General features: G+C 46.0%; 16 non-coding genes across 16 annotated transcripts; all 16 read left to right on the forward strand.

Moving 5' to 3' along the window:
* The first annotated feature begins 1,074 nt into the window (after positions 1 to 1,074).
* Trnat-agu (transfer RNA threonine (anticodon AGU)) lies at positions 1,075 to 1,146 on the forward strand. Its single transcript has one exon. It is a non-coding gene; the product is annotated as a tRNA-Thr (tRNA).
* Positions 1,147 to 2,599: 1,453 nt separating this feature from the next.
* On the forward strand, positions 2,600 to 2,671 carry Trnat-agu (transfer RNA threonine (anticodon AGU)). The gene has a single exon. It is a non-coding gene; the product is annotated as a tRNA-Thr (tRNA).
* Positions 2,672 to 4,128: 1,457 nt separating this feature from the next.
* Trnat-agu (transfer RNA threonine (anticodon AGU)) lies at positions 4,129 to 4,200 on the forward strand. The gene has a single exon. It is a non-coding gene; the product is annotated as a tRNA-Thr (tRNA).
* A 1,458-nt stretch (positions 4,201 to 5,658) lies between these two features.
* On the forward strand, positions 5,659 to 5,730 carry Trnat-agu (transfer RNA threonine (anticodon AGU)). Its single transcript has one exon. It is a non-coding gene; the product is annotated as a tRNA-Thr (tRNA).
* Positions 5,731 to 7,179: 1,449 nt separating this feature from the next.
* On the forward strand, positions 7,180 to 7,251 carry Trnat-agu (transfer RNA threonine (anticodon AGU)). The gene has a single exon. It is a non-coding gene; the product is annotated as a tRNA-Thr (tRNA).
* Positions 7,252 to 8,695: 1,444 nt separating this feature from the next.
* On the forward strand, positions 8,696 to 8,767 carry Trnat-agu (transfer RNA threonine (anticodon AGU)). The gene has a single exon. It is a non-coding gene; the product is annotated as a tRNA-Thr (tRNA).
* Positions 8,768 to 10,214: 1,447 nt separating this feature from the next.
* On the forward strand, positions 10,215 to 10,286 carry Trnat-agu (transfer RNA threonine (anticodon AGU)). The gene has a single exon. It is a non-coding gene; the product is annotated as a tRNA-Thr (tRNA).
* A 1,453-nt stretch (positions 10,287 to 11,739) lies between these two features.
* Trnat-agu (transfer RNA threonine (anticodon AGU)) lies at positions 11,740 to 11,811 on the forward strand. Its single transcript has one exon. It is a non-coding gene; the product is annotated as a tRNA-Thr (tRNA).
* Positions 11,812 to 13,267: 1,456 nt separating this feature from the next.
* On the forward strand, positions 13,268 to 13,339 carry Trnat-agu (transfer RNA threonine (anticodon AGU)). Its single transcript has one exon. It is a non-coding gene; the product is annotated as a tRNA-Thr (tRNA).
* A 1,465-nt stretch (positions 13,340 to 14,804) lies between these two features.
* Trnat-agu (transfer RNA threonine (anticodon AGU)) lies at positions 14,805 to 14,876 on the forward strand. Its single transcript has one exon. It is a non-coding gene; the product is annotated as a tRNA-Thr (tRNA).
* Positions 14,877 to 16,326: 1,450 nt separating this feature from the next.
* On the forward strand, positions 16,327 to 16,398 carry Trnat-agu (transfer RNA threonine (anticodon AGU)). Its single transcript has one exon. It is a non-coding gene; the product is annotated as a tRNA-Thr (tRNA).
* A 1,459-nt stretch (positions 16,399 to 17,857) lies between these two features.
* Trnat-agu (transfer RNA threonine (anticodon AGU)) lies at positions 17,858 to 17,929 on the forward strand. The gene has a single exon. It is a non-coding gene; the product is annotated as a tRNA-Thr (tRNA).
* A 1,444-nt stretch (positions 17,930 to 19,373) lies between these two features.
* Positions 19,374 to 19,445, forward strand: Trnat-agu (transfer RNA threonine (anticodon AGU)). Its single transcript has one exon. It is a non-coding gene; the product is annotated as a tRNA-Thr (tRNA).
* Positions 19,446 to 20,903: 1,458 nt separating this feature from the next.
* Trnat-agu (transfer RNA threonine (anticodon AGU)) lies at positions 20,904 to 20,975 on the forward strand. Its single transcript has one exon. It is a non-coding gene; the product is annotated as a tRNA-Thr (tRNA).
* Positions 20,976 to 22,437: 1,462 nt separating this feature from the next.
* Positions 22,438 to 22,509, forward strand: Trnat-agu (transfer RNA threonine (anticodon AGU)). Its single transcript has one exon. It is a non-coding gene; the product is annotated as a tRNA-Thr (tRNA).
* A 1,441-nt stretch (positions 22,510 to 23,950) lies between these two features.
* Trnat-agu (transfer RNA threonine (anticodon AGU)) lies at positions 23,951 to 24,022 on the forward strand. Its single transcript has one exon. It is a non-coding gene; the product is annotated as a tRNA-Thr (tRNA).
* The last annotated feature ends 1,052 nt before the right edge of the window (positions 24,023 to 25,074 follow it).

Below are 25,074 nucleotides of genomic sequence, written 5' to 3' on the forward strand. Positions count from 1 at the left end.
GACTCGCAAAAAACTCGCTGTGCTCAACCGGACTGCGCCTCATGCGATTCAGATCCACGACATTCTGCGCCCGGACTACCGACTCTTCCCTGCAGCCAAACATAACAGCTACCTATGGCTTATGGGACATTTTATCCACTATATTCTGTCCGGCAGTGCGCCTAATGTCTTAGATTTTCAAGTATATCTCTCACACCAACACTGGCGCACAACCAACCAATATGGGCACCGGTATCAGTCAACATTTCAAAATTTTCTTCACATCGTCCTTGAGATGAAGTAGGACGTGGATAACATGAATATCTGTTATAACAATTCGTTTTTCCTGTACTATAGTCAAGGTTATACTCACAGCAAAGACTTCCATTGGTCTCATTGTGATTCTGAATAAAGCAACGTATGAGATCAAGAATATGTCCTTCCCAGGATCAGTTATTTCTACGACATATTAAATTTGGTGTATTTTGAATGAAACAAAAGCGCAAAACAGACAGCAGAAACGAGCAAAGAAGATGGATAGAAAACAAACGAATATACAAATTACAACGAACAAAAAAAAAACTAAAAAAAACAAAAAAAAATACAAATGGATAAGGCGTCGGACTTTAATAAAAAAAAAACAAAAAAAAGTTGGTAGAGCGTCACACTCTTAATCCAAGGGTTAATTAGAAAAAAAAGTCGGTAGAACATAAGGCTCTTAATCCCAGGGTCGTGGGTTCGAGCCCCACGTGGGGAGGAACGGAATTTTGTTCCTCTGCAGATGTAACTTACCGTTTTTCTCATTAACGTGATGTAATGGAAATAGCAACTTTAAACTTTGCCTACGTCTCCGTCAGTCGCTACGAAACTGTATTTGAAGGTGAAGGTGATTTTGTAGACATGTGTGAAAGACATGTTCTGAAATGCAAGTGGTGTTATTTGGAGAGCACTTCCTTTACGTGTCAGATGTGTAGCCAAGCAGTAATGGGTCGCCATAGCTGCAAATATTAGACGGTAATATGAAGTGTTGTCAGCTGAAGTCTGATGATCCAGACGACCGTGAGGATGAAGTACGCAAAAGTACCGCTAGGCCGCGCCTCTTTAGCTCAGTGGCAGAGCACTGGTCTAGTAAACCAGGGGTCGTGAGTTCGATCCTCACAGGAGGCAGACAAATTTTGGATATCAGTTGCGCGTCGTGGCCTTATAGCAAACAGTATCTGGGATGACTAACAATTAGCGAGAGGCGTTTCATTAAGAATTACTCTCAGATGTGATTAAGGCGAATGGCGCAGATAAAGCATTTGCCAAAGCGGTACAGCATAAGGTGGGATGGCACAGTCTGAAATATATTTTATAGATGTATTTCTCACATATCTCAGAGCCTTCCGCGGTTGTCGTCGTCGTCGTCGTCGTCGTCGTCGTCGCCGCCGCCGCCACTTCTGCAGAAGTAGCAAATGGACATCGTAGCAAATGCGGCGAGGGACGCCCTGCCTTACATTTCCGAATGCACAAAGTGTGTGGTTTAGTTTCCCAGTCTATATTTGGTAGGTCTCGTAGCAGGTTGAATGTATCAAATGGGTGGGAAAGAGCAAGGGGCAGCGTCTGTGTAGAACGAAAACACAACTCCTCAGTGGTGTGAGCGTTTTGAGATGAGTCGTATATAAGTTCCACTTGTTTGTCAGTGACCGTGTGGCCTAATGGATAAGGCGTCGTACTTCGTGTCCGAAGATTGCGTGTTTGATTCCTCTCTCGGTCGTGTTTTTCCAGATCTGAAAAAGAAACATACCGTTTTAGTGTAGCACTTGAGCAGTACGAAACCGTGTGAACGTTGCTGTTGACCATTTTCTGCTTGGAGATGCTCTTCAGCTTAAAACACGCACAACAAGACCGGTGTTAACTAGCGAATTGGTTTGCATATTGCCGTCGCCGCGTGTTTTTGACTGGCACTTGCACATCTAAAATAACGTCGGAAAGTAACTCGTTCGGCTTATGAGTCACATCAAGTATGTGTGTTAATTTTGACGAAACTAGCTCTGCAGGTTGTCATGCAATTCTGTTACCTCTCAGAAATGATTATGAAATAAAAGTGAACTACGTGACGAGTGTGACGTTAGGAAAACATTAGGCAACATGGGGAGGTTCTGTATGGGACCAATCAACCCAAACGAGTACTGTGTGACGTGCTAACCGGCATATACTCACCGAGGCAGCGCGGCTAGCTCAGTCGGTAGAACATAAGGCTCTTAATCCCAGGGTCGTGGGTTCGAGCCCCACGTGGGGAGGAACGGAATTTTGTTCCTCTGCAGATGTAACTTACCGTTTTTCTGATTAACGTGATGTAATGGAAATAGCAACTTTAAACTTTGCCTACGTCTCCGTCAGTCGCTACGAAACTGTATTTGAAGGTGAAGGTGATTTTGTAGACATGTGTGAAAGACATGTTCTGAAATGCAAGTGGTGTTATTTGGAGAGCACTTCGTTTACGTGTCAGATGTGTAGGCAAGCAGTAATGGGTCGCCATAGCTGCAAATATTAGACGGTAATATGAAGTGTTGTCAGCTGAAGTCTGATGATCCAGACGACCGTAAGGATGAAGTACGCAAAAGTACCGCTAGGCCGCGCCTCTTTAGCTCAGTGGCAGAGCACTGGTCTAGTAAACCAGGGGTCGTGAGTTCGATCCTCACAGGAGGCAGACGAATTTTGGATATCAGTTGCGCGTCGTGGCCTTATGGCAAACAGTATCTGGGATGACGAACAATTAACGAGAGGCGTTTTATTAAGAATTACTCTCAGATGTGATTAAGGCGAATGGCGCAGATAAAGCATTTGCCAAAGCGGTACAGCATAAGGTGGGATGGGACAGTCTGAAATATATTTTATAGATGTATTTCTCACATATCTCAGAGCCTTCCGGGGTTGTCGTCGTCGTCGTCGTCGTCGTCGTCGTCGTCGTCGCCGCCGCCACTTCTGCAGAAGTAGCAAATGGACATCGTAGCAAATGCGGCGAGGGACGCCCTGCCTTACATTTCCGAATGCACAAAGTGTGTGGTTTAGTTTCCCAGTCTATATTTGGTAGGTCTCGTAGCAGGTTGAATGTATCAAATGGGTGGGAAAGAGCAATGGGGCAGCGTCTGTGTAGAACGAAAACACAACTCCTCAGTGGTGTGAGCGTTTCGAGATGAGTCGTATATAAGTTCCACTTGTTTGTCAGTGACCGTGTGGCCTAATGGACAAGGCGTCGGACTTCGTATCCGAAGATTGCGTGTTTGATTCCTCTCTCGGTCGTGTTTTTCCAGATCTGAAAAGGAAACATACCGTTTTAGTGTAGCACTTGAGCAGTACGAAACCGTGTGAATGTTGCTGTTGACCATTTTCTGCTTGGAGATGCTCTTCAGCTTAAAACACGCACAACAAGACCGGTGTTAACTAGCGAATTGGTTTGCATATTGCCGTCGCCGCGGGTTTTTGACTGGCACTTGCACATCTAAAATAACGTCGGAAAGTAACTCGATCGGCTTATGAGTCACATCAAGTATGTGTGTTAATTTAGACGAAACTAGCTCTGCAGGTTGTCATGCAATTCTGTTACCTCTCAGAAATGATTATGAAATAAAAGTGAACTACGTGACGAGTGTGACGTTAGGAAAACATTAGGCAACATGGGAAGCTTCTGTATGGGACCAATCAACCCAAACGAGTACTGTGTGACGTGCTAACCGGCATATACTCACCGAGGCAGCGCGGCTAGCTCAGTCGGTAGAACATAAGGCTCTTAATCCCAGGGTCGTGGGTTCGAGCCCCACGTGGGGAGGAACGGAATTTTGTTCCTCTGCAGATGTAACTTACCGTTTTTCTGATTAACGTGATGTAATGGAAATAGCAACTTTAAACTTTGCCTACGTCTCCGTCAGTCGCTACGAAACTGTATTTGAAGGTGAAGGTGATTTTGTAGACATGTGTGAAAGACATGTTCTGAAATGCAAGTGGTGTTATTTGGAGAGCACTTCCTTTACGTGTCAGATGTGTAGGCAAGCAGTAATGGGTCGCCATAGCTGCAAATATTAGACGGTAATATGAAGTGTTGTCAGCTGAAGTCTGATGATCCAGACGACCGTAAGGATGAAGTACGCAAAAGTACCGCTAGGCCGCGCCTCTTTAGCTCAGTGGCAGAGCACTGGTCTAGTAAACCAGGGGTCGTGAGTTCGATCCTCACAGGAGGGAGACGAATTTTGGATATTAGTTGCGCGTCGTGGCCTTATAGCAAACAGTATCTGGGATGACCAACAATTAGCGAGAGGCGTTTTATTAAGAATTACTCTCAGATGTGATTAAGGCGAATGGCGCAGATAAAGCATTTGCCAAAGCGGTACAGCATAAGGTGGGATGGGACAGTCTGAAATATATTTTATAGATGTATTTCTCACATATCTCAGAGCCTTCCGCGGTTGTCGTCGTCGTCGTCGTCGTCGTCGTCGTCGTCGTCGTCGCCGCCGCCACTTCTGCAGAAGTAGCAAATGGACATCGTAGCAAATGCGGCGAGGGACGCCCTGCCTTACATTTCCGAATGCACAAAGTGTGTGGTTTAGTTTCCCAGTCTATATTTGGTAGGTCTCGTAGCAGGTTGAATGTATCAAATGGGTGGGAAAGAGCGAGGGGCAGCGTCTGTGTAGAACGAAAACACAACTCCTCAGTGGTGTGAGCGTTTTGAGATGAGTCGTATATAAGTTCCACTTGTTTGTCAGTGACCGTGTGGCCTAATGGATAAAGGCGTCGGACTTCGTATCCGAAGATTGCGTGTTTGATTCCTCTCTCGGTCGTGTTTTTCCAGATATGAAAAGAAACATACCGTTTTAGTGCAGCACTTGAGCAGTACGAAACCGTGTGAACGTTGCTGTTGACCATTTTCTGCTTGGAGATGCTCTTGAGCTTGAAACACGCACAACAATACCGGTGTTAACTAGCGAATTGGTTTGCATATTGCCGTCGCCGCGTGTTTTTGACTGGCACTTGCACATCTAAAATAACGTCGGAAAGTAACTCGTTCGGCTTATGAGTCACATCAAGTATGTGTGTTAATTTTGACGAAACTAGCTCTGCAGGTTGTCATGCAATTCTGTTACCTCTCAGAAATGATTATGAAATAAAAGTGAACTACGTGACGAGTGTGACGTTAGGAAAACATTAGGCAACATGGGGAGGTTCTGTATGGGACCAATCAACCCAAACGAGTACTGTGTGACGTGCTAACCGGCATATACTCACTGAGGCAGCGCGGCTAGCTCAGTCGGTAGAACATAAGGCTCTTAATCCCAGGGTCGTGGGTTCGAGCCCCACGTGGGGAGGAACGGAATTTTGTTCCTCTGCAGATGTAACTTACCGTTTTTCTGATTAACGTGATGTAATGGAAATAGCAACTTTAAACTTTGCCTACGTCTCCGTCAGTCGCTACGAAACTGTATTTGAAGGTGAAGGTGATTTTGTAGACATGTGTGAAAGACATGTTCTGAAAGCAAGTGGTGTTATTTGGAGAGCACTTCCTTTACGTGTCAGATGTGTAGGCAAGCAGTAATGGGTCGCCATAGCTGCAAATATTAGACGGTAATATGAAGTGTTGTCAGCTGAAGTCTGATGATCCAGACGACCGTAAGGATGAAGTACGCAAAAGTACCGCTAGGCCGCGCCTCTTTAGCTCAGTGGCAGAGCACTGGTCTAGTAAACCAGGGGTCGTGAGTTCGATCCTCACAGGAGGCAGACGAATTTTGGATATCAGTTGCGCGTCGTGGCCTTATAGCAAACAGTAATGGGATGACTAACAATTAGCGAGAGGCGTTTTATTAAGAATTACTCTCAGATGTGATTAAGGCGAATGGCGCAGATAAAGCATTTGCCAAAGCGGTACAGCATAAGGTGGGATGGGACAGTCTGAAATATATTTTATAGATGTATTTCTCACATATCTCAGAGCCTTCCGCGGTTGTCGTCGTCGTCGTCGTCGTCGTCGTCGTCGCCGCCGCCACTTCTACAGAAGTAGCAAATGGACATCGTAGCAAATGCGGCGAGGGACGCCCTGCCTTACATTTCCGAATGCACAAAGTGTGTGGTTTAGTTTCCCAGTCTATATTTGGTAGGTCTCGTAGCAGGTTGAATGTATCAAATGGGTGGGAAAGAGCAAGGGGCAGCGTCTGTGTAGAACGAAAACACAACTCCTCAGTGGTGTGAGCGTTTCGAGATGAGTCGTATATAAGTTCCACTTGTTTGTCAGTGACCGTGTGGCCTAATGGACAAGGCGTCGGACTTCGTATCCCAAGATTGCGTGTTTGATTCCTCTCTCGGTCGTGTTTTTCCAGATCTGAAAAAGAAACATACCGTTTTAGTGTAGCACTTGAGCAGTACGAAACCGTGTGAATGTTGCTGTTGACCATTTTCTGCTTGGAGATGCTCTTCAGCTTAAAACACGCACAACAAGACCGGTGTTAACTAGCGAATTGGTTTGCATATTGCCGTCGCCGCGTGTTTTTGACTGGCACTTGCACATCTAAAATAACGTCGGAAAGTAACTCGTTCGGCTTATGAGTCACATCAAGTATGTGTGTTAATTTTGACGAAACTAGCTCTGCAGGTTGTCATGCAATTCTGTTACCTCTCAGAAATGATTATGAAATAAAAGTGAACTACGTGACGAGTGTGACGTTAGGAAAACATTAGGCAACATGGGGAGGTTCTGTATGGGACCAATCAACCCAAACGAGTACTGTGTGACGTGCGAACCGGCACATACTCACCGAGGCAGCGCGGCTAGCTCAGTCGGTAGAACATAAGGCTCTTAATCCCAGGGTCGTGGGTTCGAGCCCCACGTGGGGAGGAACGGAATTTTGTTCCTCTGCAGATGTAACTTACCGTTTTTCTGATTAACGTGATGTAATGGAAATAGCAACTTTAAACTTTGCCTACGTCTCCGTCAGTCGCTACGAAACTGTATTTGAAGGTGAAGGTGATTTTGTAGACATGTGTGAAAGACATGTTCTGAAATGCAAGTGGTGTTATTTGGAGAGCACTTCCTTTACGTGTCAGATGTGTAGGCAAGCAGTAATGGGTCGCCATAGCTGCAAATATTAGACGGTAATATGAAGTGTTGTCAGCTGAAGTCTGATGATCCAGACGACCGTAAGGATGAAGTACGCAAAAGTACCGCTAGGCCGCGCCTCTTTAGCTCAGTGGCAGAGCACTGGTCTAGTAAACCAGAGGTCGTGAGTTCGATCCTCACAGGAGGCAGACGAATTTTGGATATCAGTTGCGCGTCGTGGCCTTATAGCAAACAGTATTTGGGATGACTAACAATTAGCGAGAGGCGTTTTATTAAGAATTACTCTCAGATGTGATTAAGGCGAATGGCGCAGATAAAGCATTTGCCAAAGCGGTACAGCATAAGGTGGGATGGGACAGTCTGAAATATATTTTATAGATGTATTTCTCACATATCTCAGAGCCTTCCGCGGTTGTCGTCGTCGTCGTCGTCGTCGTCGCCGCCGCCACTTCTGCAGAAGTAGCAAATGGACATCGTAGCAAATGCGGCGAGGGACGCCCTGCCTTACATTTCCGAATGCACAAAGTGTGTGGTTTAGTTTCCCAGTCTATATTTGGTAGGTCTCGTAGCAGGTTGAATGTATCAAATGGGTGGGAAAGAGCAAGGGGCAGCGTCTGTGTAGAACGAAAACACAACTCCTCAGTGGTGTGAGCGTTTCGAGATGAGTCGTATATAAGTTCCACTTGTTTGTCAGTGACCGTGTGGCCTAATGGACAAGGCGTCGGACTTCGTATCCGAAGATTGCGTGTTTGATTCCTCTCTCGGTCGTGTTTTTCCAGATCTGAAAAAGAAACATACCGTTTTAGTGCAGCACTTGAGCAGTACGAAACCGTGTGAATGTTGCTGTTGACCATTTTCTGCTTGGAGATGCTCTTCAGCTTAAAACACGCACAACAAGACCGGTGTTAACTAGCGAATTGGTTTGCATATTGCCGTCGCTGCGTGTTTTTGACTGGCACTTGCACATCTAAAATAACGTCGGAAAGTAACTCGTTCGGCTTATGAGTCACATCAAGTATGTGTGTTAATTTTGACGAAACTAGCTCTGCAGGTTGTTATGCAATTCTGTTACCTCTCAGAAATGATTATGAAATAAAAGTGAACTACGTGACGAGTGTGACGTTAGGAAAACATTAGGCAACATGGGGAGGTTCTGTATGGGACCAATCAACCCAAACGAGTACTGTGTGACGTGCTAACCGGCATATACTCACCGAGGCAGCGCGGCTAGCTCAGTCGGTAGAACATAAGGCTCTTAATCCCAGGGTCGTGTGTTCGAGCCCCACGTGGGGAGGAACGGAATTTTGTTCCTCTGCAGATGTAACTTACCGTTTTTCTGATTAACGTGATGTAATGGAAATAGCAACTTTAAACTTTGCCTACGTCTCCGTCAGTCGCTACGAAACTGTATTTGAAGGTGAAGGTGATTTTGTAGACATGTGTGAAAGACATGTTCTGAAATGCAAGTGGTGTTATTTGGAGAGCACTTCGTTTACGTGTCAGATGTGTAGCCAAGCAGTAATGGGTCGCCATAGCTGCAAATATTAGACGGTAATATGAAGTGTTGTCAGCTGAAGTCTGATGATCCAGACGACCGTAAGGATGAAGTACGCAAAAGTACCGCTAGGCCGCGCCTCTTTAGCTCAGTGGCAGAGCACTGGTCTAGTAAACCAGGGGTCGTGAGTTCGATCCTCACAGGAGGCACACGAATTTTGGATATCAGTTGCGCGTCGTGGCCTTATAGCAAACAGTATCTGGGATGACTAACAATTAGCGAGAGGCGTTTTATTAAGAATTACTCTCAGATGTGAGTAAGGCGAATGGCGCAGATAAAGCATTTGCCAAAGCGGTACAGCATAAGGTGGGATGGGACAGTCTGAAATATATTTTATAGATGTATTTCTCACATATCTCAGAGCCTTCCGCGGTTGTCGTCGCCGTCGTCGTCGTCGTCGTCGCCGCCGCCACTTCTGCAGAAGTAGCAAATGGACATCGTAGCAAATGCGGCGAGGGACGCCCTGCCTTACATTTCCGAATGCACAAAGTGTGTGGTTTAGTTTCCCAGTCTATATTTGGTAGGTCTCGTAGCAGGTTGAATGTATAAAATGGGTGGGAAAGAGCAAGGGGCAGCGTCTGTGTAGAACGAAAACACAACTCCTCAGTGGTGTGAGCGTTTTGAGATGAGTCGTATATAAGTTCCACTTGTTTGTCAGTGACCGTGTGGCCTAATGGATAAGGCGTCGGACTTCGTATCCGAAGATTGCGTGTTTGATTAATCTCTCGGTCGTGTTTTTCCAGATCTGAAAAAGAAACATACCGTTTTAGTGTAGCACTTGAGCAGTACGAAACCGTGTGAACGTTGCTGTTGACCATTTTCTGCTTGGAGATGCTCTTGAGCTTGAAACACGCACAACAAGACCGGTGTTAACTAGCGAATTGGTTTGCATATTGCCGTCGCCGCGTGTTTTTGACTGGCACTTGCACATCTAAAATAACGTCGGAAAGTAACTCGTTCGGCTTATGAGTCACATCAAGTATGTGTGTTAATTTTGACGAAACTAGCTCTGCAGGTTGTCATGCAATTCTGTTACCTCTCAGAAATGATTATGAAATAAAAGTGAACTACGTGACGAGTGTGACGTTAGGAAAACATTAGGCAACATGGGGAGGTTCTGTATGGGACCAATCAACCCAAACGAGTACTGTGTGACGTGCTAACCGGCATATACTCACCGAGGCAGCGCGGCTAGCTCAGTCTGTAGAACATAAGGCTCTTAATCCCAGGGTCGTGGGTTCGAGCCCCACGTGGGGAGGAACGGAATTTTGTTCCTCTGCAGATGTAACTTACCGTTTTTCTGATTAACGTGATGTAATGGAAATAGCAACTTTAAACTTTGCCTACGTCTCCGTCAGTCGCTACGAAACTGTATTTGAAGGTGAAGGTGATTTTGTAGACATGTGTGAAAGACATGTTCTGAAATGCAAGTGGTGTTATTTGGAGAGCACTTCCTTTACGTGTCAGATGTGTAGGCAAGCAGTAATGGGTCGCCATAGCTGCAAATATTAGACGGTAATATGAAGTGTTGTCAGCTGAAGTCTGATGATCCAGACGACCGTAAGGATGAAGTACGCAAAAGTACCGCTAGGCCGCGCCTCTTTAGCTCAGTGGCAGAGCACTGGTCTAGTAAACCAGGGGTCGTGAGTTCGATCCTCACAGGAGGCAGACGAATTTTGGATATCAGTTGCGCGTCGTGGCCTTATAGCAAACAGTATCTGGGATGACTAACAATTAGCGAGAGGCGTTTTATTAAGAATTACTCTCAGATGTGATTAAGGCGAATGGCGCAGATAAAGCATTTGCCAAAGCGGTACAGCATAAGGTGGGATGGGACAGTTTGAAATATATTTTATAGATGTATTTCTCACATATCTAAGAGCCTTCCGCGGTTGTCGTCGTCGTCGTCGTCGTCGTCGTCGTCGTCGCCGCCGCCACTTCTGCAGAAGTAGCAAATGGACATCGTAGCAAATGCGGCGAGGGACGCCCTGCCTTACATTTCCGAATGCACAAAGTGTGTGGTTTAGTTTCCCAGTCTATATTTGGTAGGTCTCGTAGCAGGTTGAATGTATCAAATGGGTGGGAAAGAGCAAGGGGCAGCGTCTGTGTAGAACGAAAACACAACTCCTCAGTGGTGTGAGCGTTTTGAGATGAGTCGTATATAAGTTCCACTTGTTTGTCAGTGACCGTGTGGCCTAATGGATAAGGCGTCGGACTTCGTATCCCAAGATTGCGTGTTTGATTCCTCTCTCGGTCGTGTTTTTCCAGATCTGAAAAAGAAACATACCGTTTTAGTGTAGCACTTGAGCAGTACGAAACCGTGTGAACGTTGCTGTTGACCATTTTCTGCTTGGAGATGCTCTTGAGCTTGAAACACGCACAACAAGACCGGTGTTAACTAGCGAATTGGTTTGCATATTGCCGTCGCCGCGTGTTTTTGACTGGCACTTGCACATCTAAAATAACGTCGGAAAGTAACTCGTTCGGCTTATGAGTCACATCAAGTATGTGTGTTAATTTAGACGAAACTAGCTCTGCAGGTTGTCATGCAATTCTGTTACCTCTCAGAAATGATTATGAAATAAAAGTGAACTACGTGACGAGTGTGACGTTAGGAAAACATTAGGCAACATGGGGAGCTTCTGTATGGGACCAATCAACCCAAACGAGTACTGTGTGACGTGCTAACCGGCATATACTCACCGAGGCAGCGCGGCTAGCTCAGTCGGTAGAACATAAGGCTCTTAATCCCAGGGTCGTGGGTTCGAGCCCCACGTGGGAAGGAACGGAATTTTGTTCCTCTGCAGATGTAACTTACCGTTTTTCTGATTAACGTGATGTAATGGAAATAGCAACTTTAAACTTTGCCTACGTCTCCGTCAGTCGCTACGAAACTGTATTTGAAGGTGAAGGTGATTTTGTAGACATGTGTGAAAGACATGTTCTGAAATGCAAGTGGTGTTATTTGGAGAGCACTTCCTTTACGTGTCAGATGTGTAGGCAAGCAGTAATGGGTCGCCATAGCTGCAAATATTAGACGGTAATATGAAGTGTTGTCAGCTGAAGTCTGATGATCCAGACGACCGTAAGGATGAAGTACGCAAAAGTACCGCTAGGCCGCGCCTCTTTAGCTCAGTGGCAGAGCACTGGTCTAGTAAACCAGGGGTCGTGAGTTCGATCCTCACAGGAGGCAGACGAATTTTGGATATCAGTTGCGCGTCGTGGCCTTATAGCAAACAGTATCTGGGATGACTAACAATTAGCGAGAGGCGTTTTATTAAGAATTACTCTCAGATGTGATTAAGGCGAATGGCGCAGATAAAGCATTTGCCAAAGCGGTACAGCATAAGGTGGGATGGGACAGTTTGAAATATATTTTATAGATGTATTTCTCACATATCTAAGAGCCTTCCGCGGTTGTCGTCGTCGTCGTCGTCGTCGTCGTCGTCGTCGTCGCCGCCGCCACTTCTGCAGAAGTAGCAAATGGACATCGTAGCAAATGCGGCGAGGGACGCCCTGCCTTACATTTCCGAATGCACAAAGTGTGTGGTTTAGTTTCCCAGTCTATATTTGGTAGGTCTCGTAGCAGGTTGAATGTATCAAATGGGTGGGAAAGAGCAAGGGGCAGCGTCTGTGTAGAACGAAAACACAACTCCTCAGTGGGGTGAGCGTTTTGAGATGAGTCGTATATAAGTTCCACTTGTTTGTCAGTGACCGTGTGGCCTAATGGATAAGGCGTCGGACTTCGTATCCCAAGATTGCGTGTTTGATTCCTCTCTCGGTCGTGTTTTTCCAGATCTGAAAAAGAAACATACCGTTTTAGTGTAGCACTTGAGCAGTACGAAACCGTGTGAACGTTGCTGTTGACCATTTTCTGCTTGGAGATGCTCTTGAGCTTGAAACACGCACAACAAGACCGGTGTTAACTAGCGAATTGGTTTGCATATTGCCGTCGCTGCGTGTTTTTGACTGGCACTTGCACATCTAAAATAACGTCGGAAAGTAACTCGTTCGGCTTATGAGTCACATCAAGTATGTGTGTTAATTTAGACGAAACTAGCTCTGCAGGTTGTCATGCAATTCTGTTACCTCTCAGAAATGATTATGAAATAAAAGTGAACTACGTGACGAGTGTGACGTTAGGAAAACATTAGGCAACATGGGGAGCTTCTGTATGGGACCAATCAACCCAAACGAGTACTGTGTGACGTGCTAACCGGCATATACTCACCGAGGCAGCGCGGCTAGCTCAGTCGGTAGAACATAAGGCTCTTAATCCCAGGGTCGTGGGTTCGAGCCCCACGTGGGGAGGAACGGAATTTTGTTCCTCTGCAGATGTAACTTACCGTTTTTCTGATTAACGTGATGTAATGGAAATAGCAACTTTAAACTTTGCCTACGTCTCCGTCAGTCGTTACGAAACTGTATTTGAAGGTGAAGGTGATTTTGTAGACATGTGTGAAAGACATGTTCTGAAATGCAAGTGGTGTTATTTGGAGAGCACTTCCTTTACGTGTCAGATGTGTAGGCAAGCAGTAATGGGTCGCCATAGCTGCAAATATTAGACGGTAATATGAAGTGTTGTCAGCTGAAGTCTGATGATCCAGACGACCGTAAGGATGAAGTACGCAAAAGTACCGCTAGGCCGCGCCTCTTTAGCTCAGTGGCAGAGCACTGGTCTAGTAAACCAGGGGTCGTGAGTTCGATCCTCACAGGAGGCAGACGAATTTTGGATATCAGTTGCGCGTCGTGGCCTTATAGCAAACAGTATCTGGGATGACTAACAATTAGCGAGAGGCGTTTTATTAAGAATTACTCTCAGATGTGATTAAGGCGAATGGCGCAGATAAAGCATTTGCCAAAGCGGTACAGCATAAGGTGGGATGGGACAGTCTGAAATATATTTTATAGATGTATTTCTCACATATCTCAGAGCCTTCCGCGGTTGTCGTCTTCGTCTTCGTCTTCGTCGTCGTCGTCGTCGTCGTCGCCGCCGCCGCCACTTCTGCAGAAGTAGCAAATGGACATCGTAGCAAATGCGGCGAGGGACGCCCTGCCTTACATTTCCGAATGCACAAAGTGTGTGGTTTAGTTTCCCAGTCTATATTTGGTAGGTCTCGTAGCAGGTTGAATGTAACAAATGGGTGGGAAAGAGCAAGGGGCAGCGTCTGTGTAGAACGAAAACACAACTCCTCAGTGGTGTGAGCGTTTTGAGATGAGTCGTATATAAGTTCCACTTGTTTGTCAGTGACCATGTGGCCTAATGGATAAGGCGTCGGACTTCGTATCCGAAGATTGCGTGTTTGATTCCTCTCTCGGTGGTGTTTTTCCAGATCTGAAAAAGAAACATACCGTTTTAGTGTAGCACTTGAGCAGTACGAAACCGTGCGAACGTTGCTGTTGACCATTTTCTGCTTGGAGATGCTCTTGAGCTTGAAACACGCACAACAAGACCGGTGTTAACTAGCGAATTGGTTTGCATATTGCCGTCGCCGCGTGTTTTTGACTGGCACTTGCACATCTAAAATAACGTCGGAAAGTAACTCGTTCGGCTTATGAGTCACATCAAGTATGTGTGTTAATTTTGACGAAACTAGCTCTGCAGGTTGTCATGCAATTCTGTTACCTCTCAGAAATGATTATGAAATAAAAGTGAACTACGTGACGAGTGTGACGTTAGGAAAACATTAGGCAACATGGGGAGGTTCTGTATGGGACCAATCAACCCAAACGAGTACTGTGTGACGTGCTAACCGGCATATACTCACCGAGGCAGCGCGGCTAGCTCAGTCGGTAGAACATAAGGCTCTTAATCCCAGGGTCGTGGGTTCGAGCCCCACGTGGGGAGGAACGGAATTTTGTTCCTCTGCAGATGTAACTTACCGTTTTTCTGATTAACGTGATGTAATGGAAATAGCAACTTTAAACTTTGCCTACGTCTCCGTCAGTCGCTACGAAACTGTATTTGAAGGTGAAGGTGATTTTGTAGACATGTGTGAAAGACATGTTCTGAAATGCAAGTGGTGTTATTTGGAGAGCACTTCCTTTACGTGTCAGATGTGTAGGCAAGCAGTAATGGGTCGCCATAACTGCAAATATTAGACGGTAATATGAAGTGTTGTCAGCTGAAGTCTGATGATCCAGACGACCGTAAGGATGAAGTACGCAAAAGTACCGCTAGGCCGCGCCTCGTTAGCTCAGTGGCAGAGCACTGGTCTAGTAAACCAGGGGTCGTGATTTCGATCCTCACAGGAGGCAGACGAATTTTGGATATCAGTTGCGCGTCGTGGCCTTATAGCAAACAGTATCTGGGATGACTAACAATTAGCGAGAGGCGTTTTATTCAGAATTACTCTCAGATGTGATTAAGGCGAATGGCGCAGATAAAGCATTTGCCAAAGCGGTACAGCATAAGGTGGGATGGGACAGTCTGAAATATATTTTATAGATGTATTTCTCACATATCTCAGAGCCTTCCGCGGTTGTCGTCGTCGTCGTCGTCGTCGTCGTCGCCGCCTCCGCCACTTCTGCAGAAGTAGCAAATGGACATCGTAGCAAATGCGGCGAGGGACGCCCTGCCTTACATTTCCGAATGCACAAAGTGTGTGGTTTAGTTTCCCAGTCTATATTTGGTAGGTCTCGTAGCAGGTTGAATGTATCAAATGGGTGGGAAAGAGCAAGGGGCAGCGTCTGTGTAGAACGAAAACACAACTCCTCAGTGGTGTGAGCGTTTCGAGATGAGTCGTATATAAGTTCCACTTGTTTGTCAGTGACCGTGTGGCCTAATGGACAAGGCGTCGGACTTCGTATCCCAAGATTGCGTGTTTGATTCCTCTCTCGGTCGTGTTTTTCCAGATCTGAAAAAGAAACATACCGTTTTAGTGTAGCACTTGAGCAGTACGAAACCGTGTGAATGTTGCTGTTGACCATTTTCTGCTTGGAGATGCTCTTCAGCTTAAAACACGCACAACAAGCCCGGTGTTAACTAGCGAATTGGTTTGCATATTGCCGTCGCCGCGTGTTTTTGACTGGCACTTGCACATCTAAAATAACGTCGGAAAGTAACTCGTTCGGCTTATGAGTCACATCAAGTATGTGTGTTAATTTTGACGAAACTAGCTCTGCACGTTGTCATGCAATTCTGTTACCTCTCAGAAATGATTATGAAATAAAAGTGAACTACGTGACGAGTGTGACGTTAGGAAAACATTAGGCAACATGGGGAGGTTCTGTATGGGACCAATCAACCCAAACGAGTACTGTGTGACGTGCTAACCGGCATATACTCACCGAGGCAGCGCGGCTAGCTCAGTCGGTAGAACATAAGGCTCTTAATCCCAGGGTCGTGGGTTCGAGCCCCACGTGGGGAGGAACGGAATTTTGTTCCTCTGCAGATGTAACTTACCGTTTTTCTGATTAACGTGATGTAATGGAAATAGCAACTTTAAACTTTGCCTACGTCTCCGTCAGTCGCTACGAAACTGTATTTGAAGGTGAAGGTGATTTTGTAGACATGTGTGAAAGACATGTTCTGAAATGCAAGTGGTGTTATTTGGAGAGCACTTCCTTTACGTGTCAGATGTGTAGGCAAGCAGTAATGGGTCGCCATAGCTGCAAATATTAGACGGTAATATGAAGTGTTGTCAGCTGAAGTCTGATGATCCAGACGACCGTAAGGATGAAGTACGCAAAAGTACCGCTAGGCCGCGCCTCTTTAGCTCAGTGGCAGAGCACTGGTCTAGTAAACCAGGGGTCGTGAGTTCGATCCTCACAGGAGGCAGACGAATTTTGGATATCAGTTGCGCGTCGTGGCCTTATAGCAAACAGTATCTGGGATGACTAACAATTAGCGAGAGGCGTTTTATTAAGAATTACTCTCAGATGTGATTAAGGCGAATGGCGCAGATAAAGCATTTGCCAAAGCGGTACAGCATAAGGTGGGATGGGACAGTCTGAAATATATTTTATAGATGTATTTCTCACATATCTCAGAGCCTTCCGCGGTTGTCGTCGTCGTCGTCGTCGTCGTCGTCGTCGTCGTCGTCGCCGCCGCCACTTCTGCAGAAGTAGCAAATGGACATCGTAGCAAATGCGGCGAGGGACGCCCTGCCTTACATTTCCGAATGCACAAAGTGTGTGGTTTAGTTTCCCAGTCTATATTTGGTAGGTCTCGTAGCAGGTTGAATGTATCAAATGGGTGGGAAAGAGCAAGGGGCAGCGTCTGTGTAGAACGAAAACACAACTCCTCAGTGGTGTGAGCGTTTTGAGATGAGTCGTATATAAGTTCCACTTGTTTGTCAGTGACCGTGTGGCCTAATGGATAAGGCGTCGGACTTCGTATCCGAAGATTGCGTGTTTGATTAATCTCTCGGTCGTGTTTTTCCAGATCTGAAAAAGAAACATACCGTTTTAGTGTAGCACTTGAGCAGTACGAAACCGTGTGAACGTTGCTGTTGACCATTTTCTGCTTGGAGATGCTCTTGAGCTTGAAACACGCACAACAAGACCGGTGTTAACTAGCGAATTGGTTTGCATATTGCCGTCGCCGCGTGTTTTTGACTGGCACTTGCACATCTAAAATAACGTCGGAAAGTAACTCGTTCGGCTTATGAGTCACATCAAGTATGTGTGTTAATTTTGACGAAACTAGCTCTGCAGGTTGTCATGCAATTCTGTTACCTCTCAGAAATGATTATGAAATAAAAGTGAACTACGTGACGAGTGTGACGTTAGGAAAACATTAGGCAACATGGGGAGGTTCTGTATGGGACCAATCAACCCAAACGAGTACTGTGTGACGTGCTAACCGGCATATACTCACCGAGGCAGCGCGGCTAGCTCAGTCTGTAGAACATAAGGCTCTTAATCCCAGGGTCGTGGGTTCGAGCCCCACGTGGGGAGGAACGGAATTTTGTTCCTCTGCAGATGTAACTTACCGTTTTTCTGATTAACGTGATGTAATGGAAATAGCAACTTTAAACTTTGCCTACGTCTCCGTCAGTCGCTACGAAACTGTATTTGAAGGTGAAGGTGATTTTGTAGACATGTGTGAAAGACATGTTCTGAAATGCAAGTGGTGTTATTTGGAGAGCACTTCCTTTACGTGTCAGATGTGTAGGCAAGCAGTAATGGGTCGCCATAGCTGCAAATATTAGACGGTAATATGAAGTGTTGTCAGCTGAAGTCTGATGATCCAGACGACCGTAAGGATGAAGTACGCAAAAGTACCGCTAGGCCGCGCCTCTTTAGCTCAGTGGCAGAGCACTGGTCTAGTAAACCAGGGGTCGTGAGTTCGATCCTCACAGGAGGCAGACGAATTTTGGATATCAGTTGCGCGTCGTGGCCTTATAGCAAACAGTATCTGGGATGACTAACAATTAGCGAGAGGCGTTTTATTAAGAATTACTCTCAGATGTGATTAAGGCGAATGGCGCAGATAAAGCATTTGCCAAAGCGGTACAGCATAAGGTGGGATGGGACAGTTTGAAATATATTTTATAGATGTATTTCTCACATATCTAAGAGCCTTCCGCGGTTGTCGTCGTCGTCGTCGTCGTCGTCGCCGCCGCCACTTCTGCAGAAGTAGCAAATGGACATCGTAGCAAATGCGGCGAGGGACGCCCTGCCTTACATTTCCGAATGCACAAAGTGTGTGGTTTAGTTTCCCAGTCTATATTTGGTAGGTCTCGTAGCAGGTTGAATGTATCAAATGGGTGGGAAAGAGCAAGGGGCAGCGTCTGTGTAGAACGAAAACACAACTCCTCAGTGGGGTGAGCGTTTTGAGATGAGTCGTATATAAGTTCCACTTGTTTGTCAGTGACCGTGTGGCCTAATGGATAAGGCGTCGGACTTCGTATCCCAAGATTGCGTGTTTGATTCCTCTCTCGGTCGTGTTTTTCCAGATCTGAAAAAGAAACATACCGTTTTAGTGTAGCACTTGAGCAGTACGAAACCGTGTGAACGTTGCTGTTGACCATTTTCTGCTTGGAGATGCTCTTGAGCTTGAAACACGCACAACAAGACCGGTGTTAACTAGCGAATTGGTTTGCATATTGCCGTCGCCGCGTGTTTTTGACTGGCACTTGCACATCTAAAATAACGTCGGAAAGTAACTCGTTCGGCTTATGAGTCACATCAAGTATGTGTGTTAATTTAGACGAAACTAGCTCTGCAGGTTGTCATGCAATTCTGTTACCTCTCAGAAATGATTATGAAATAAAAGTGAACTACGTGACGAGTGTGACGTTAGGAAAACATTAGGCAACATGGGGAGCTTCTGTATGGGACCAATCAACCCAAACGAGTACTGTGTGACGTGCTAACCGGCATATACTCACCGAGGCAGCGCGGCTAGCTCAGTCGGTAGAACATAAGGCTCTTAATCCCAGGGTCGTGGGTTCGAGCCCCACGTGGGGAGGAACGGAATTTTGTTCCTCTGCAGATGTAACTTACCGTTTTTCTGATTAACGTGATGTAATGGAAATAGCAACTTTAAACTTTGCCTACGTCTCCGTCAGTCGCTACGAAACTGTATTTGAAGGTGAAGGTGATTTTGTAGACATGTGTGAAAGACATGTTCTGAAATGCAAGTGGTGTTATTTGGAGAGCACTTCCTTTACGTGTCAGATGTGTAGGCAAGCAGTAATGGGTCGCCATAGCTGCAAATATTAGACGGTAATATGAAGTGTTGTCAGCTGAAGTCTGATGATCCAGACGACCGTAAGGATGAAGTACGCAAAAGTACCGCTACGCCGCGCCTCTTTAGCTCAGTGGCAGAGCACTGGTCTAGTAAACCAGGGGTCGTGAGTTCGATCCTCACAGGAGGCAGACGAATTTTGGATATCAGTTGCGCGTCGTGGCCTTATAGCAAACAGTATCTGGGATGACTAACAATTAGCGAGAGGCGTTTTATTAAGAATTACTCTCAGATGTGATTAAGGCGAATGGCGCAGATAAAGCATTTGCCAAAGCGGTACAGCATAAGGTGGGATGGGACAGTCTGAAATATATTTTATAGATGTATTTCTCACATATCTCAGAGCCTTCCGCGGTTGTCGTCTTCGTCTTCGTCGTCGTCGTCGTCGTCGTCGCCGCCGCCGCCACTTCTGCAGAAGTAGCAAATGGACATCGTAGCAAATGCGGCGAGGGACGCCCTGCCTTACATTTCCGAATGCACAAAGTGTGTGGTTTAGTTTCCCAGTCTATATTTGGTAGGTCTCGTAGCAGGTTGAATGTAACAAATGGGTGGGAAAGAGCAAGGGGCAGCGTCTGTGTAGAACGAAAACACAACTCCTCAGTGGTGTGAGCGTTTTGAGATGAGTCGTATATAAGTTCACTTGTTTGTCAGTGACCGTGTGGCCTAATGGATAAGGCGTCGGACTTCGTATCCGAAGATTGCGTGTTTGATTCCTCTCTCGGTGGTGTTTTTCCAGATCTGAAAAAGAAACATACCGTTTTAGTGTAGCACTTGAGCAGTACGAAACCGTGCGAACGTTGCTGTTGACCATTTTCTGCTTGGAGATGCTCTTGAGCTTGAAACACGCACAACAAGACCGGTGTTAACTAGCGAATTGGTTTGCATATTGCCGTCGCCGCGTGTTTTTGACTGGCACTTGCACATCTAAAATAACGTCGGAAAGTAACTCGTTCGGCTTATGAGTCACATCAAGTATGTGTGTTAATTTAGACGAAACTAGCTCTGCAGGTTGTCATGCAATTCTGTTACCTCTCAGAAATGATTATGAAATAAAAGTGAACTACGTGACGAGTGTGACGTTAGGAAAACATTAGGCAACATGGGGAGGTTCTGTATGGGACCAATCAACCCAAACGAGTACTGTGTGACGTGCTAACCGGCATATACTCACCGAGGCAGCGCGGCTAGCTCAGTCGGTAGAACATAAGGCTCTTAATCCCAGGGTCGTGGGTTCGAGCCCCACGTGGGGAGGAACGGAATTTTGTTCCTCTGCAGATGTAACTTACCGTTTTTCTGATTAACGTGATGTAATGGAAATAGCAACTTTAAACTTTGCCTACGTCTCCGTCAGTCGCTACGAAACTGTATTTGAAGGTGAAGGTGATTTTGTAGACATGTGTGAAAGACATGTTCTGAAATGCAAGTGGTGTTATTTGGAGAGCACTTCCTTTACGTGTCAGATGTGTAGGCAAGCAGTAATGGGTCGCCATAGCTGCAAATATTAGACGGTAATATGAAGTGTTGTCAGCTGAAGTCTGATGATTCAGACGACCGTAAGGATGAAGTACGCAAAAGTACCGCTAGGCCGCGCCTCTTTAGCTCAGTGGCAGAGCACTGGTCTAGTAAACCAGGGGTCGTGAGTTCGATCCTCACAGGAGGCAGACGAATTTTGGATATCAGTTGCGCGTCGTGGCCTTATAGCAAACAGTATCTGGGATGACTAACAATTAGCGAGAGGCGTTTTATTAAGAATTACTCTCAGATGTGATTAAGGCGAATGGCGCAGATAAAGCATTTGCCAAAGCGGTACAGCATAAGGTGGAATGGGACAGTCTGAAATATATTTTATAGATGTATTTCTCACATATCTCAGAGCCTTCCGCGGTTGTCGTCGTCGTCGTCGTCGTCGTCGTCGTCGTCGTCGTCGTCGCCGCCGCCACTTCTGCAGAAGTAGCAAATGGACATCGTAGCAAATGCGGCGAGGGACGCCCTGCCTTACATTTCCGAATGCACAAAGTGTGTGGTTTAGTTTCCCAGTCTATATTTGGTAGGTCTCGTAGCAGGTTGAATGTATCAAATGGGTGGGAAAGAGCAAGGGGCAGCGTCTGTGTAGAACGAAAACACAACTCCTCAGTGGCGTGAGCGTTTTGAGATGAGTCGAATATAAGTTCCACTTGTTTGTCAGTGACCGTGTGGCCTAATGGATAAGGCGTCGGACTTCGTATCCGAAGATTGCGTGTTTGATTCCTCTCTCGGTGGTGTTTTTCCAGATCTGAAAAAGAAACATACCGTTTTAGTGTAGCACTTGAGCAGTACGAAACCGTGTGAACGTTGCTGTTGACCATTTTCTGCTTGGAGATGCTCTTGAGCTTGAAACACGCACAACAAGACCGGTGTTAACTAGCGAATTGGTTTGCATATTGCCGTCGCCGCGTGTTTTTGACTGGCACTTGCACATCTAAAATAACGTCGGAAAGTAACTCGTTCGGCTTATGAGTCACATCAAGTATGTGTGTTAATTTAGACGAAACTAGCTCTGCAGGTTGTCATGCAATTCTGTTACCTCTCAGAAATGATTATGAAATAAAAGTGAACTACGTGACGAGTGTGACGTTAGGAAAACATTAGGCAACATGGGGAGGTTCTGTATGGGACCAATCAACCCAAACGAGTACTGTGTGACGTGCTAACCGGCATATACTCACTGAGGCAGCGCGGCTAGCTCAGTCGGTAGAACATAAGGCTCTTAATCCCAGGGTCGTGGGTTCGAGCCCCACGTGGGGAGGAACGGAATTTTGTTCCTCTGCAGATGTAACTTACCGTTTTTCTGATTAACGTGATGTAATGGAAATAGCAACTTTAAACTTTGCCTACGTCTCCGTCAGTCGCTACGAAACTGTATTTGAAGGTGAAGGTGATTTTGTAGACATGTGTGAAAGACATGTTCTGAAATGCAAGTGGTGTTATTTGGAGAGCACTTCCTTTACGTGTCAGATGTGTAGGCAAGCAGTAATGGGTCGCCATAGCTGCAAATATTAGACGGTAATATGAAGTGTTGTCAGCTGAAGTCTGATGATCCAGACGACCGTAAGGATGAAGTACGCAAAAGTACCGCTAGGCCGCGCCTCTTTAGCTCAGTGGCAGAGCACCGGTCTAGTAAACCAGGGGTCGTGAGTTCGATCCTCACAGGAGGCAGACGAATTTTGGATATCAGTTGCGCGTCGTGGCCTTATAGCAAACAGTATCTGGGATGACTAACAATTAGCGAGAGGCGTTTTATTAAGAATTACTCTCAGATGTGATTAAGGCGAATGGCGCAGATAAAGCATTTGCCAAAGCGGTACAGCATAAGGTGGGATGGGACAGTTTCAAATATATTTTATAGATGTATTTCTCACATATCTCAGAGCCTTCCGCGGTTGTCGTCGTCGTCGTCGTCGTCGCCGCCGCCACTTCTGCAGAAGTAGCAAATGGACATCGTAGCAAATGCGGCGAGGGACGCCCTGCCTTACATTTCCGAATGCACAAAGTGTGTGGTTTAGTTTCCCAGTCTATATTTGGTAGGTCTCGTAGCAGGTTGAATGTAACAAATGGGTGGGAAAGAGCAAGGGGCAGCGTCTGTGTAGAACGAAAACACAACTCCTCAGTGGTGTGAGCGTTTTGAGATGAGTCGTATATAAGTTCCACTTGTTTGTCAGTGACCGTGTGGCCTAATGGATAAGGCGTCGGACTTCGTATCCGAAGATTGCGTGTTTGATTCCTCTCTCGGTGGTGTTTTTCCAGATCTGAAAAAGAAACATACCGTTTTAGTGTAGCACTTGAGCAGTACGAAACCGTGCGAACGTTGCTGTTGACCATTTTCTGCTTGGAGATGCTCTTGAGCTTGAAACACGCACAACAAGACCGGTGTTAACTAGCGAATTGGTTTGCATATTGCCGTCGCCGCGTGTTTTTGACTGGCACTTGCACATCTAAAATAACGTCGGAAAGTAACTCGTTCGGCTTATGAGTCACATCAAGTATGTGTGTTAATTTAGACGAAACTAGCTCTGCAGGTTGTCATGCAATTCTGTTACCTCTCAGAAATGATTATGAAATAAAAGTGAACTACGTGACGAGTGTGACGTTAGGAAAACATTAGGCAACATGGGGAGGTTCTGTATGGGACCAATCAACCCAAACGAGTACTGTGTGACGTGCTAACCGGCATATACTCAACGAGGCAGCGCGGCTAGCTCAGTCGGTAGAACATAAGGCTCTTAATCCCAGGGTCGTGGGTTCGAGCCCCACGTGGGGAGGAACGGAATTTTGTTCCTCTGCAGATGTAACTTACCGTTTTTCTGATTAACGTGATGTAATGGAAATAGCAACTTTAAACTTTGCCTACGTCTCCGTCAGTCGCTACGAAACTGTATTTGAAGGTGAAGGTGATTTTGTAGACATGTGTGAAAGACATGTTCTGAAATGCAAGTGGTGTTATTTGGAGAGCACTTCCTTTACGTGTCAGATGTGTAGGCAAGCAGTAATGGGTCGCCATAGCTGCAAATATTAGACGGTAATATGAAGTGTTGTCAGCTGAAGTCTGATGATTCAGACGACCGTAAGGATGAAGTACGCAAAAGTACCGCTAGGCCGCGCCTCTTTAGCTCAGTGGCAGAGCACTGGTCTAGTAAACCAGGGGTCGTGAGTTCGATCCTCACAGGAGGCAGACGAATTTTGGATATCAGTTGCGCGTCGTGGCCTTATAGCAAACAGTATCTGGGATGACTAACAATTAGCGAGAGGCGTTTTATTAAGAATTACTCTCAGATGTGATTAAGGCGAATGGCGCAGATAAAGCATTTGCCAAAGCGGTACAGCATAAGGTGGGATGGGACAGTCTGAAATATATTTTATAGATGTATTTCTCACATATCTCAGAGCCTTCCGCGGTTGTCGTCGTCGTCGTCGTCGTCGTCGTCGTCGTCGCCGCCGCCACTTCTGCAGAAGTAGCAAATGGACATCGTAGCAAATGCGGCGAGGGACGCCCTGCCTTACATTTCCGAATGCACAAAGTGTGTGGTTTAGTTTCCCAGTCTATATTTGGTAGGTCTCGTAGCAGGTTGAATGTATCAAATGGGTGGGAAAGAGCAAGGGGCAGCGTCTGTGTAGAACGAAAACACAACTCCTCAGTGGTGTGAGCGTTTTGAGATGAGTCGTATATAAGTTCCACTTGTTTGTCAGTGACCGTGTGGCCTAATGGATAAGGCGTCGGACTTCGTATCTGAAGATTGCGTGTTTGATTCCTCTCTCGGTCTTGTTTTTCCAGATCTGAAAAAGAAACATACCGTTTTAGTGTAGCACTTGAGCAGTACGAAACCGTGTGAATGTTGCTGTTGACCATTTTCTGCTTGGAGATGCTCTTCAGCTTAAAACACGCACAACAAGACCGGTGTTAACTAGCGAATTGGTTTGCATATTGCCGTCGCCGCGTGTTTTTGACTGGCACTTGCACATCTAAAATAACGTCGGAAAGTAACTCGTTCGGCTTATGAGTCACATCAAGTATGTGTGTTAATTTTGACGAAACTAGCTCTGCAGGTTGTCATGCAATTCTGTTACCTCTCAGAAATGATTATGAAATAAAAGTGAACTACGTGACGAGTGTGACGTTAGGAAAACATTAGGCAACATGGGGAGGTTCTGTATGGGACCAATCAACCCAAACGAGTACTGTGTGACGTCCTAACCGACATATACTCACCGAGGCAGCGCGGCTAG

This window comes from Schistocerca gregaria, chromosome 4 (assembly GCF_023897955.1).
Source record: "Schistocerca gregaria isolate iqSchGreg1 chromosome 4, iqSchGreg1.2, whole genome shotgun sequence".
Taxonomy (NCBI): domain Eukaryota; kingdom Metazoa; phylum Arthropoda; class Insecta; order Orthoptera; family Acrididae; genus Schistocerca; species Schistocerca gregaria.